This window comes from Micromys minutus (assembly GCF_963924665.1).
Source record: "Micromys minutus genome assembly, chromosome: 1".
In the NCBI taxonomy this organism is placed as follows: Eukaryota; Metazoa; Chordata; class Mammalia; order Rodentia; family Muridae; genus Micromys; species Micromys minutus.
In genome coordinates, this window is record NC_137969.1 from 643947 (window position 1) to 659180 (window position 15234).

The window sequence follows — 15234 nt, forward strand, 5'->3', positions numbered from 1 at the left end:
TTATAAGGACATTTGACTATGGCTTGCTTATAGGTTCAGAGGTTCAGTTCATTACCATTAAGACAAGAAGCATGGCAGTGTCCAGGAAGGAGGCAGTTTCCAGGGACCTTGGGTGAAGTATAGGACCTCAAAGCCCATGCCTATAGTGACTCCTTTTCTCCAATAAGGCCAGACCTATTTCCAAAAGGCCAAATCTAGTAATTGTTCCACTTCCCATTATCCAAGTATATTAAAACCACTAGAATAATATAACTATGCTTACTTTGATCTATTTTCTCAAGCTTCAATTCTTGCTTTCTAAACACTTCATAAAACTTAGAGTTATTTTCTGACTCCTCTGCATTCAGTAGTTTGTCATAGAGCAGTTTGTCAGGATTTAGAGTCTATCCATCATTTACCTACATCCTCTCAGATGACTCATAATGCATTAAGTGTTTGCTCTGAACTTTTATACTAACTTCAGTGTTATTACTCATCTTGTCTAGTAACTGATGTCTGTAGTAGAACTTTACAGAATGTGAAACTCACGAAGACAGTTATACCATTTGTAGCTAGTGGGAGTTCTGACGTTTCAAAATTTGGGAGATATATTTATATTAAAACCATCAAGGGAACAATGTCAGAATTTTCTCTTACTCAAGAGTAAAAAGATTTAAATATAATTTTAAAAAGACTGTAGTTGATATTAATTTTGACACTTATCACTTGATAAAGTCATTGCTTCTCACTATGTTTAATATTGCTATAATTAACATGGTAATCATATGTTTGGGAGGATATAATCCATTCAATAAATATTTGTGTGTGAGAAAGTGTAGAAGACATTTTCTTATGAGCTAAAATGTAAGATTGAAGAGACTATGCTGTTGATTGTAACACTGTTTGCAATCAAGCTAGATGACCTGGATTTGATTCTTTTGGCCTATAATGTAGAAAGTGTAGACTCTTGACACTCTTTCTTTGACATGTTTTGGCATTCCTGAACACACACACACACACACACACACACACACACACACACACGCACACACACACTAAATAAATGCAATAAAGTTCAAAAGCAATCATGAGGTAAGCACACAGAGGTCTTCTATAATACACTTATGAATTGCATCATTCAGAGATTTTTCTATATATTTGCAAGAAATTGAGTACCTAGTCATGTTTAAAAATGGGAAAGGCATTTGAGAAAAAAAATATTCGGGTTAAAATTTCAACTGTAGTGTAAGGAAGTCTGATACAGGAATAATTAGATATTCTTAGAGAAACTAGTTACATTGTACAGAATGACTCATATAAGAAGTAATGTCAAAATAAAGTTAGGTACAGAGATTTTTATGGAATTAGACTTTCAATCTGTGTGGAAAATAAAGAAATGGATGCTAAAAAAGCTAGAGATCATTATCTGTTGTGTATTAATGATATTTGTGGAGGCTAAAAGAGAAATAACAGGATTAAAGAAAGCAAATATGGAACTTCTTCTAAAGCAAATAAATAATAATATCATCTCAAACCACAGGTAACAGCAGTGTGGGTAAAGCACACAAAGCTTGATAATATCTAACGGGGATTTAATATAACAAAAAGGTTAACAATGCTGTATGTAATAAGATACATTCATAAGTTGTTGACACTGGAAGAAATAATTGTGGGCAAGGCTATATTCGATTAGATTAGACTGTATTATATATCTTTTAAATTTTTGCGTTGTAGGCCTGATTATCATATAGTCAAAGAAAACAAGCAAACCATTAGTTTAGGACATAGAACTTAGTTGTACACACATATTTGAGTGTCTTTATAGCACCAAATTATGTGATGCTATATTTGTGATTATCATTATGGGTGTAGGCAATTTCACGTAAAAATGCAGGAAAGTCACAGATTTTTAAGATTCTTTGGTATACATTAATATTTAGATATCAAAATATTACAGAATAGTAAGATAAACAAGGGTAGATACTAGAAAAATAAAAAGAATAGCACCTTCTGAAAAATTATTAAAGAATATTAAATCATTTATATAGATGACAGACTAAAAGGATAGAATTGATCACTAGATTTACCAAAGTGAAAGCTCTTTGGAATCTTTATAGTGACATGGATAGTAGTAGAATTAGTCATGGACATTAGTTATATACAACTACATGGAAAGTCCGTCTTGAAGTTCCTCAGAAAATTGGAAATATCATTATCTATTGTGTTTATAGTGGCCTTATTTGTAAAATTCTGAAGCTAAAAACAACTCAGAAATCCCAGAACAGAGGGAGAATGGATGCAGAAAAAGATGTAGTTCATTTACACAATTGAATACTATTTAGCTATTGAGAATGAGGACTTCATGAGATTTGTAGGCTAATTGATGGAACTAGAAAATATCATCCTGAGTAAGGTAACTCAGACCCAAAAGGACATTAGTGGTATGTAGTCAGTAATAAGCAGATATCACCCAAAAAATGTACAGAATACTCAGGATTCAATACACAGAACTCAAAGTTTAACAAGCTGAAAAAGGTTCAAGTAAAGGGACCTCCATTTCACTTGGGAGGGTGAAGAAAGCAATCACAGGGGTGCAGAGAAAGGGGGGAATCTGGGTGAAAGAAGATACAGGGATGGAAAAGGGGGAGTATGATAAATTAGTGGGGCAGTAGGAGTGAATTCCTGAGGGATAGCAGAAAGAATGGAGACAGGAGCATAGCATGGCTGTCCTCTGAGTGGCCCAACAAGCAGCTAACTGAGACATACTCAGATACTAACTGAGACAGACTCAGATACTTACACCCATCCAATGGACTGAAACTGGCTACTACTGAGTTGAATTAAGAAAATGCTGAAAGAAGCTAATAAGGAGAGTGACTCTATAGGAAGACCATCAGTCTCAACTAGCCTGAACCTCTGAAATCTCAGATACTGAGCCATCAACCAGGCAGCATATGCTAGGTAGTACAAGTACAGCAGAGGACTTCCTAATCAGGCCTCAGTGAGAGAAGACCTACCTAACCCTAGAGAGAGACGTGAGGCCCCAGGTAGTGAGGTCGGATGGTGGGGTTGGAGGAGAACATCCTCTTGGATATGGGGTCAAGAGATGGAATGAGAAACAGTTAGAGGGTGAGCCAGGAGGGGGATAATGATTGGAGTGTAAAAGAAGACTTAATAATAATAATAATAATAATAATAATAATAATAATAATAATAATAATAATAACAATCTATCTCTTTATCTCTATGTCATTAAGGAGAAGGGGAAAGGTAAGGTCAGATATCTATTATGAGTAATCTTCAACTGTAACATGAGGATAAGGAGGCCTGTCAGATTAGGGTGGGGGATTAAGTTCTATCAAAAGTAAAAAAGGAGAAATTTGGGCAAAGATAGTTTAGGTTGATGAATATGGTGGAAGAGGGGAAGTGATATCTCTCTTGACTTCATTTTCTAAGTGAAATAAAAAGGAGAAAGCTACAATAAAGGCGAGATACTGAAAGTTTGGAAAGAGTATACTTTAGTCAGTCACCCAGTGAGAAAGAACATGCAGAATGTAGAAAGTCATTAGACTGAGAACTCATCTGATATTTGACCACACACACATAATATAGAACAAGTAATTGGTGTCCCCCCTTTTTTTATTCTCTTCTGATATGCCCACACATTCAATTCTAATAGTAAACATGGGGGGTGAATAAATTCAACCCACTCATTCTCAACCTTCCTATTGATATGACTCTTTAATACAGTTCCTCATGTGTTAGTGACCCCAAATGATATAGTTATTTTTGTTGCTACTTCACAACTGCAGTTTTGCTATAGTTATGAATCATGATGCAAATGTGTTTTACTATAGTCTTAGCTGTTCCTATGTGAAAGCTTTATTCAATATACAATAGGGGTTACGACCCACAGGTCAAAAGTCACAGATCCAACTAGATCAATGAAAGTGAGGATGATAAGGATAAAAATACTAAGTGTTTAAATATTGTAATAGTTCAATATAAAATACACTTGTTTCTCAGACATAGTTCAAGTTGGTGGTTGGTCCTCTACCAGGGCATGATTTAGAAACTTTTACTTATTTTTTTCCCTTTTACCTAAGAGACAAGGGCAGTTGTCTGGCAAAGACAAAGACATAGTTTTAATTGATTAATTTCATTCTTGACAGTTCATTCATTTGCTTAGGGTATTATGTCCAGGTTCCTCTCTTTCATTTTACTTTCATTTTGTCTACTTATCTTCTAGAATGTATCAGTTGCTAATAGTTCAGCAGTAAATATTCAGTGCCCTAATAAACCTCTCTCTTGTCCACAGTTAATTTTTGACAGACCCAGGATTGTACAAGTCCAGTGTAGACAGCTGCAGGTATTGTGAGATCATGCTTGTAATTTCTGTGTTATATCGGGAAGATCGTTTTTCACATTCCTTCTTTTAAAATTCTTGTAATACGCTTTCTGATACCTCTTATACAATGCTCTCTGAGGTTTAGAGTGGGTTGTTATATATGATCTGTTTAGGGATGAATGTTAAATCAATATTTATTCTAAGCATCTTGATCCTGGAGTCTCTGAATACACTTCTGTTTATTCCAAAGAGAAGTTTCAACATTTAAGGCACATATTTCCTCTAATAAGGTACTCCATATTAAAAGGTTGAATAATTTTCCCAAGCAGTTCTAAAAATTAGTGACCATTTATTTAAATTCATGAACTGATTGGGAACATTGCTCATTTATACAACTACAACTTGTGTAGGGCTTTGGTTTTTGTAGACCAGTTTGATGATTTCTCCATTCTTATCAGTTTGATTTTCATGTAGCACCACCCCCAGTTTTGCTTTAACTTTCCCACTATTAGAATGTATTCTCTATATTCACTTAAATTATACTATACTGATCTCCATTCCTTAAGGCAACTTAGAAGTCACTGCTCTAGTTTCTGGCTTCTCCAGTTGTTCTAATTAAATATATAAAAGCAATTTAAAGCTTTAAATAAAATTATAGTTAACATATAGTATGAGATTCAGTATAATTTTCTTCCAATTCTATCAATTAACTTATAAATTTTATATTTTATAGATTATTAGAATTCTATTTTGTATATGTCTCAAATTTTCATTATCTTTCTATCAGTTGATGGGCATCTAGGTGGTATTCATAGATTTGAATTTTCTTCTCATGTTTCCGAAACCAATAATACATAAAAATCAATATAAAGGTTTTGTTGGCATAAGAATGTTTCCTGTGTTGTTAAAAAATAAACTGAGAACCTTATACCTTAGAATTAACACTTCAGATTTCAAGCCCACAAATTATACCCTCTCAACTTAGAAAAGGAAAAAATATAAGTAAGACACAAATTTGATAATTCCTCTCCTTTCTCATTTATTATTCTCAGGAGAAAACTTTGAATTTTTGAAAGTTAAAACAAACAAGCAAATAAACCTGGAGCACATACATTGCAGAATGGCAGACTATCAAATGTTCTACTGTAAGGTGTATAGTATTTTAGTGCGAAAATAATTTTTCAGATGGAAGTAAAGGGAAAAGAAAACTATGGGAAAATTTGAGAGGAGGAAGTAGAACAAATTTGAGAATATGTTCATGTTTGTGGCTTATATATCACAGAGGTTATATAATGGCACAAACAGGTGTCTGTGAGATCTGAGATTGTTGGGAAAATTGTGATACTCACTCAAGGGAATCGGGTTTGAGCTCCATCATTTTAGAATTGATTGGAAGTGGAAAAGACGAAACAAATTATTTTGTCTATTTGAAAAGTCTTCCCCATTCAACAATTTTCTCCAATTTTTTCTTTCTTTTGTATTTTTTACTGATTGGGATTAAATTTAGTTATTATTCTCTTTGGGAATGCTTATAAGATCACAGTCTTAACTGCACACATAGATGTTGGTGTTCTCGCTTCTCATGACAAGTTTTTACTTTGTTATTTCATTATCACAGGTTTTGTCCTCATAGACTGTAGGATCTTGACTATTAGAGCTGAAATTTGCCTATTTTGCTTTTTGAGTTTGACATTCTACTCATGCATGGGGATCAATTCTTGGTGTAGATGCAGTTTAAATGCAATTTTAAAATGTTTAGAATTCACTCATTGGAGAAAAATCTATATAAATGATTGAAGAAGAGTGAACCAAGAGAGAGGTATAAGAAAAGCTAGAAGAGGGATATCCATATTAGCAAAATTAGCAAAGATGTCAGCTGCCATAACTAACACCCATCCTCTTTGAAGAAGAAGCTGGAGGACAGAAAGTATGGATGTTGCAGCCTTACAACTTCTGATCTGTAACTTAACAGCATGGCAATGTTAATGCTTAGTCAGTTTCCAACACATGGAAAAATTACCTCTCCTGTTCTTATTCATATTTATGTGAATCTTTGCACTATAATTTTGGCAGATAGGAAATAGCAGAGACCTTAGTGACCAATCATTTAAATGCATATCTGAACCAAATGAAAAGTTGAGGGCTCAGACTACAAAATGTTACCTTGGAATATATTTACATACGTTAAGTTGAAGTGGCTTCAGGCTAATTTGTGTAACTTGCTGGTGCAATACAACATAATTTGTTAGGTTGAAAGCCAGTGGGCTTTTTCTTCATACTGGGAACCTATAAACGACAAAGTCGGTGATCTAGATAGTATATTTGTTAAATTAATGGAGATAATACTTTTGTTTTCTTTGTGTTAAAGTATTGAGAACTGTATTTCATTTTCCCTATAAAGTGACTAAAAATATATCTCTGATATAGGCTAAACAAAATTGAATTTCTCATACAGCATTTTAAATGTTAATCAGAGACAAAGCCAATTCTTGCCAGCAAGGGCTTTGGTATACAAACTAATATTTACATTGCACTTTCCATTTGAAGCAGCATTTAGAAACATAAATTAATCTTTACAACACTGCAGAGAAGTAAGTTAAAGGCAGGAAGGATGATCATTACTCCCATATTACAGACGAGCAAAGCTACACTGCAAGCTTAGTGACTAAATTAAAATTATTACTCATGTGTCAAATCACTTATGACTATCCCCATCTGATATTTCATGCTTCAAGTTTTTAATGCATAATCATCTTTTGGATGGATAGATGCATTGGTCCCAAGTCTTTATGAGAAAAAAATGCTGAAGTAATAAGGTATACATAGAGTTTGGTCAGCACATGAAGGGACATCATTACCTTATACTAAACACACAGTGGATTACAAAACATACATCAATGCCATCCCTTACAACTTCCCTTACAGACTTCATATTCAATTAAGGACAGAGCTCTCTGTCAGCAGATGTGACATGCTCACCTAGGGAATGCCACAGCCTCATCTGGAATCAATATTCAAGTTACTATAGGCTGACAGTGTAACAGATGAGTGAGTGTCTTTTGATTTTTACCTAGTTTTGTTACAGACCAGAGAAATGTGCTTTTAGTGTGAACAAATAAACTTTCATAAGTTTGAGGGACATGACTGTGCTATTTCTGTGCAATGTAAATGGGAAGTATAATACAGTATATTGAAGCACACATTAATAAAATTCTGATTAGTAAGAAAGGATTGAAATATTGCCTCAACTGGTTAAATAAAGCTGATTTAGGAAGCCACATGGTCACATGGAAGCAATTACTCTGGGAAGAAATTTCTGGGAATCTTTAGTTTGATGTACATCTCTAAGATCTCTAGGATTTCTAATATATTTGACAAATTTCTTGTTCTTCCTCAATCTACAAAATTATTCAGAGACAACTCCAGGGATAGAGAAAAAAAATTTCAAAAGTTTAGCAAGAAAGCTAAAAAACAGAACTATCAAAAAAGTTTTTTGACATTACAAGTTTGGACAAATATCATTCTTTGGGAAAAATCTTTGCTTTGTGTGAAAACTATCTTTGCTAAAATAAAGTGTACTCTTATTTTTTTTTCCATTTTGATTTTGGTTTATTTTATTTTATTTTATTTTATTTTTGCTTTTAAGGTTTGAATCCTTTTGGTACATGAACTTACATGAATTTCTTCTTAGGGCAAATCTACTTGTGAACACAGTAAGATAGTAGTAAACAGCAGAATGCCCAGGAAATAATTTTTTGAACAACGTTATTTAAAAAAAAAACAAATATAAATGTACAAGTTTTAAGCAATTTTGCATAAAAGTATATGAATACATTTTTGTCAATGCTTGGCTTTTTTTTTTCTAAAGGTTTGATAGTGTGCGTTAAGGCCTTACTAGTTACAGTGAGCATAAAATACATGTAAAACAGATTGTAACCCGGAATTAGTAAACGTTTTCTTGGTGTGTAAGGATTGAGCACAATGTTTTTTTCTTTTTTTTCTCTTGAACTTCACACAGTATATGAGTTGTTTTTGGGGGGTTCAGAGCTTTGTGGGTTTAGTATCCTTTATCAGTGACTGCATATAATGTCTGTTCTTTTGTGACAGGGTTATATTACTCAGAATGATATTCTCTAGATGCATCCATTTTCTTAAGAATTTCATTAAGTCATTGTTTCTGATAGCTGAGTAGTACTCCACTGTGTAAATGTACCACAATTTTTGTATCCATTCATCTACTGAAGGACATCTGGGTTCTTTCCAGCTTCTGGCTATTATAAATAGAGTTGCTATGAACATCGTGGTGCATGTGTTGTATATTGGCGTGTCTCTGGAGTATATGCCCAGAAGTGGAATAACTGGATCTTCAGGTAGTACTATGTCCAATTTTCTGAGGAATTGCCAGATTGATTTCCAGAGTAGTTGTACCAGTTTACAGCTCCACCAACAGTGGAGAAGTGTTCCTCATTCTCCACATCTGCTGTCATCTGAGTTTTGGATCTTGGTTAATCTGACTGGTGTAAGGTGGAATCTCAGGGTTGTTTTGATTTGCATTTCCCTGATGGCTAAGGATATTGAGCACTTCCTTAGATGATTCTCAGCCATTCGATATTCTTCAATTGAGAAATTTTTGTTTAGCTCTGTACCACATTTTATAATAGGGTTGTTTGATTCTCTTTTGTCTAGTTTTTTTGAGTTCTTTGTATACCTTGGATATTAGGCATTTATCTGACGGGGGTTGGTAAAGATCTTCTCACACTTTGTTGGCTGCCATTTTGTTTTCTTGATGTTGTCCTTAGCCTTACAGAAACTTTGCAATCTCATTAATTCCCATATGTCAACCTTTGACCTTAGAGCATGAGCCATTGGTCTTCTGTATAGAAAATTTTCTCCTATTCCTATGTGTTCTAAGGTTTTCCCTACTTTCTCATTTAATAGTTTTGTTGTAGCCCAAGAAATAATTTATGAAATGAGACATGAGGGAACTCTGCAACCCCATTTAGACGTTGAGCATGGCAAGGAAATTTTACAATAAGATCTGGAATAATGAAAAGATATAATTTTGTTTGTTTTGATAACTGTTTTCATGAAGGCTTGGAGGACAGAGGTTTTTGTGTGTTCAAACGCTTGATAGTCTAATTAAGTTCTATAAAAACAAAACAAGAGAAAGATAGTATAAATGATTATAAAGAAAACATGAAATAATGCTGAACTTATAAAAGTACAAATAAGTATTATATTCATATTATTATTCAAATATTATTTGTTGTCCTTTGGAATAGTTTTTATAAGGAAAGTACAAGATAGATTTTGAGCTTAATAATTAATATAGAATTAGGCAAACCAAGTTGGAAACCCAGAAGATCAGAGACACTCAGAAATTTCATTTTCAGCATTTTAGACCTAATCCCTACAAGGAAAAAGCAAAACAAATCACAGCAGTTATCTAAGTGTAATAAATAAACACAAACATAAACTTTGCTTAGTATTAGCACAATGCCCTGTCTACTGAGTGCCTCCAAACATCTGTGTTCGAATGAAAGAAGGAGATATTCAACCAGGTCTTAGATTCCCTATCTCTGCATGTGTTTTCTGAAATCACACACCGGGGTGTATGCAAACGAATAATGAGAGAATGTTGTGATCAGCAAGACTCATTACTCAAATCCTTTGTGGATTCCTGTTGGCAGTTTTAGTGCTGATGTGAACTTTATGAGCACTTCGCTTCTGAGCAAAAAAACAAAACAAAACAAAACAAAAAACAAACAAAAAACCAAACCAAAACAACAACAAAACAAATTCAGATCAGATTTAATGATTTAATTTAAAGATGGTAATATTTTCATTTCTAGGTATTAAAATGAAACTTTTAAGCTTATAGTTACTAGTAGTTTAAATAGTGGAATACTGACATCAGGGTTATTTTTTAATGGAATCCTATGTGTATTATTTATTGCATTACATAACGATTGTGAAAAGTCCTATTACAAAAAGCCTTTTATTTTGGAATGCAACTAATATGTATGGATGATGTGTTAAGAAGAATGAAGTATTCATTAAACCTCTCTCCTGAGACTGGGATGGATAAGTCTGAACAAATCACCATTTACCATGGAGAAAGCATTTATTAATTTACATTTATTATTTTTACATGCTAGTTTAGGACTGTGGTATAATGAAGAGTAAAAGTGAGCAGGGTTTCTTTTTGACATGTGCAAGGACCCCATGGGAAAGAAAACTTTAATTATATTATTAAAAACTACTTCTCCAGTAAGTGCTAAGAAATTAGAGTTATTAATTAAAAGTTAATTAGGATAAGAGAATCAAGAAGAGTAATTTATGCCCAAGAATCAGCCATTGTGCAATTCTTGTAGTAAAGGGTTCAGTTTAGTACAGTGGCTCATGTGGAAAGTCAAGGAGAATCATAACTGAAAATGAGGCTGCAGAAATAGAATGAAGTTAGGCATCTATTGTGCTGTAAGAACAAAAGGAAGCAAAAGAGGAAGGACACAGTAGTGTAGCTGCAGAGAATAAAGAACAAAACTGATCAGAATATGTTGAGTGTGGATAAGAAAAAACACATATTTACTAAGAAATATGTCTTAATTCACAAAGACTTGCGGCCTCTGTGCCAACTGCTCTCTATTATTCAAGACATTTAATAATTGTCTAAAAGATAAGATTGTTTTTGACATTATATTTAGATTGGAACTTAGTGAACAAATAAGCCTGACATTATACATTGATCACAATACTTTTGGAAATATCCTTATGTCATGAAATACTGAAACCAGATGGAAAAGTTTAAAAAAAAGAAGTTGGAAGTTTATTATACTTTATTTTTTTCTACAATAGCTGCTCAAACATACCATTATCACACCAGAGAAAAAGAACCTTTAAGATATTCTCAGCTTGCTCTAGAAGACTTTTGCTTTCTCTACAGCAACATGTATTACAATTGCCTTAGATGAATTCAAACAAGTTCATCTGAAATTTAGGAGGTCATCAAAGAACACAGCTTCTTACCTCGGTACAGTGTGCATGTTCCAGGTTGGGTTCCCTATTTTTATTTTCTGTTCTTTTAAGTATTAGCAGTAGTACCTTCATCCACATTCTCATTTGTCTAGTTTTTACATTTAGCCAAATATATCACAGTCTAAGTGATACTAGAGCCCTCTTAATGGTTTCAGTTTTGCCTATTAGAGATTTTGGTCTTGAGTAGACCAGACAAGATGGTAAGAACTATCAGCTTTTGGTGCTAACCATACTGAGAAGTATGAGCTGATGACTATAACAGGCAAGCTGTGTAAGTCTAGAAGACTAAAAGCCTTTATTCCCAGTAGAATATAGTGGCCAACTCTGACTACTTGGAAAAGAGTGAAGTGTCTTCTTAATAGATCAAAGCCTTTATTACTCAAAGCCCAGGACTGGAAACTTAAGAGCTGCTGACAGTAAGAGCTGCTAATAGCTTAAAAGCTGTGCTTTGATTTTGCCTGTGTGTGTGTGTGTGTGTGTGTGTGTGTGTGTGTGTGTGTGTCTTCTGAACCAAAAACCTTCAGTTGGTTCGTAGAAATGCTAATCTGAGGAGAAGTGAATACTAGCGATTGAGTAAAATTACATGGGCAATTTAATCATTCAATTATATCTAAATAATGAAGTTATAACTAAAAGTCTGAATGCCAAAATTCAGGTTAATTTCCTGTGTTGTCAGTACTAGAGTTATATATTAATACTAAAAGTGTTGTACCTTGTGAAAGGACTCTAAGATAATGTCCTGTGAAATAATTCATTTTCATATTTTTCATGCTGATTATACTGTAATAATAGCAAATATGAATCATAACAGGTTTCCACCAGTTAGTCAGTCTTTATAATGCAATATTGAACTTAAGAGTGGTTTGGAGAAACTATACTGTGATGGTTATTGTTATATGTCTAAAGCAGTTTTACATTACTCAGGCATCTAAAAAACATATTTGATATTCCTGTGAAGAATTTTTTGCATTGATTAACCCTTAAATAGTTGTATTTTATATTGGTCATCTTATACCAGGTGGGTTTGATTTATGCAATCAATGGAAGGACTTTGTAGAACCAGTAACAATTTTTTCGAGAGAAGGAGTTAATTCTACATCTAACAATATAACATGAAGCAACAATCATTGATCCTTAATATCTCTCAACATCTATGGACTTAATTTCCCAATTGAAAAACTTAGACTAACAGATTGGATATGTAAACAGGAACCAGCATAACTATTCCTGAGAAAATGACTCAATTGACAAAGTGCTTGCTAGGAAAGCATAATGTCAAAAAATCTAACTATCAACAACTCTCTAAAATTCGGGTCCTGTCAATATCCATGTGCAACCCTTGCAAGTACTGGAGCCAGAAAAAAGTGTGATAAAATCTTATTTTTTTTTATTTTAAAAGATATTCTGAAAACACAAACACATACATATAAACACATATACATGCCTATAGTATATTATTTATGTTCAGAAGCATGTCAGAGTAGTCAAATAGATAAGATTCGCTTATAGTTAAAAATCTTGTTTCAAGAAAGAATAGATGAAGGGGTATCATGAAGATATCTCTGGTTCTACATGAACACTTACACATACACATATGCAGCTTAATTCAACTGTGAGTGCAATTATACAGACTATACATTTTTCACATTTGTATCACATAGTTATATGAACATAGAAATACATACACACATCAACAAAAGTCAGTGAGACATATGCAATAACATGTGAAAACATAATAAGTATAATAATAATTTTTATAAATGACTTTATTTTGCAAAACAAAAATAAATGTAAAGATTTTAAATATTTTTTGCTTAAAATTATATATTTTTGTCAGTACTGTTTTTTCAGACATTAAAATAAATTTTACATAAAACCATGTGAATATGTTTTTTAGTCAGTACTTGATTTTTTTCAAGGGCTTGACAGTATGCATTGAAAATGTACTAGTTGCAATAAGCGTAAAGTACATGCAAAACAAAACGCAACATGGAAATAGTCAAAGTCTTGTTTTGTGAATATATGTATATTTTTTGTTTTCTTTATTTTTTGTACTTCATACAGTCTGTGAGTTGTTTCTGGGGGAGTGCAAGCCTCTGGGGTTAGCATCCCACTATCAGTGACTGCATATTATGTCTGTTCTTTTGTGACTGGGTTATCTCACTCAGGATGATCTTCTCTAGATGCAGCCATTTTATTAAGAATTTGGTTAAGTCATTGTTTCTGGTGGCTGAGTAGTATTCCATTGTGTATATGTACCACAATTTTTGTATCCATTCGTCTTCTGAAGGACATCTGGGTTCCTTCCAGCTTCTGGCTATTACAAATAGAGCCGCTATGAACATTGTGGTGCATATATCTTTGTTGTGTATTAAAGTGTCTCTGGGGTATATGCCCAGAAGTGGAATAGCTGGGTCTTCAGGTAGTACTATATCCAATTTTCTGAGGTATCGCCAAACAGATTTCCAGAGTGGTTGTATTAGCTTGCAACCCCACCAACAGTGGAGAAGTGTTCCTATTTCTCGGCAGCCTCGCCAGCATCTGCTGTCATCTGAGTTTTGGATCTTGGCCAATCTGACTGGTGTGAGGTGGAATCTTAGGGTTGTTTTGATTTGCATTTCCCTGATGGCTAAGGATGTCAAGCACTTCCTCAGATGTTTCTCGGCCATTCGGTGTTCCTCAACTGAAAATGATTTGTTTAGCTCTGTACCCCATTTTTTAATAGGGTTATTTGATTCTCTGGTGTCTAGCTTTTTGAGTTTTTTGTACACCTTGGATATTAGGCCTCTATCTGATGTGGTGTTGGTAAAGATCTTTTCCCATTCTGTTGGTTGCCGTTTTGTTTTCTTGACGATGTCCTTAGTCTTACAGAAACTTTGCAATATCAATAAGTCCCATTTGTTAATCTTTGACCTTAGAGCTTGAGCCATTGGTGTTTTGTTCAGGAAATTTTCTCCTGTGCCTATGTGTTCTAAGGTTTTCCCTACTTTCTCATCTAATAGTTCCAGTGTATCTGGTTTAATGTGGAGATCTTTAATCCACTTACACTTGAGCTTTGTACAAGGAGATAAGAACGGGTCTATTTTCATTCTTTTGCAGGTTGAGTGCCAGTTGGACCAGCACCATTTGTTGAATAGGCTGTCCTTTTTCCATTGAATGTTTACTGCTCCTTTGTCAAAAATCAGGTGACCATATACATGAGGGCTCATTTCTGGATCTTCCATTCTATTCCATTGATCCACTTGCCTATTTCTGTACCAGTACCATGCAGTTTTCAGCACAATTGCCTTGTAATATAGCTTGAGGTCAGGGATAGTGATTCCCGCAGATGTTTTTTTGTTGTTGAGGATGGATTTCGCTATTCTAGGTCTTTTGTTATTCCATATGAAATTGCACATTGATCTTTCCAATTCCATGAAGAACTGGGTTGGAACTTTGATGGGAATTGCATTGAATCTGTAGATTGCTTTTGGTAGGATGGCCATTTTTAAGATGTTGATCTTTCCAATCCATGCGCATGGGAGATATATCCATTTTCTGAGATCTTCCTCAATTTCTTTCTTTAGAGGTTTGAAGTTCTTGTCATACAGGTCCTTCACTTCCTTAGTTAGAGTCACACCAAGGTAATTCATAGTTTTTGTAAAGATTGTGAAGGGTACCTTTTCCCTAATTTCTTTCTCCACATGTTTGTCCTTTGAGTATATGAAGGCTACTGATTTGTTTGAGTTAATTTTGTATCCGGCCACTTTGCTGAACTTGTTTATCAGCTGTAGGAGTTCTCTGGTGGAATTTTTGGGGTCACTCAAGTACACTATCATGTCATCAGCAAAGAGTGATGTTTTTATCTCTTCCTTTCTGATTTGTATCCCCGT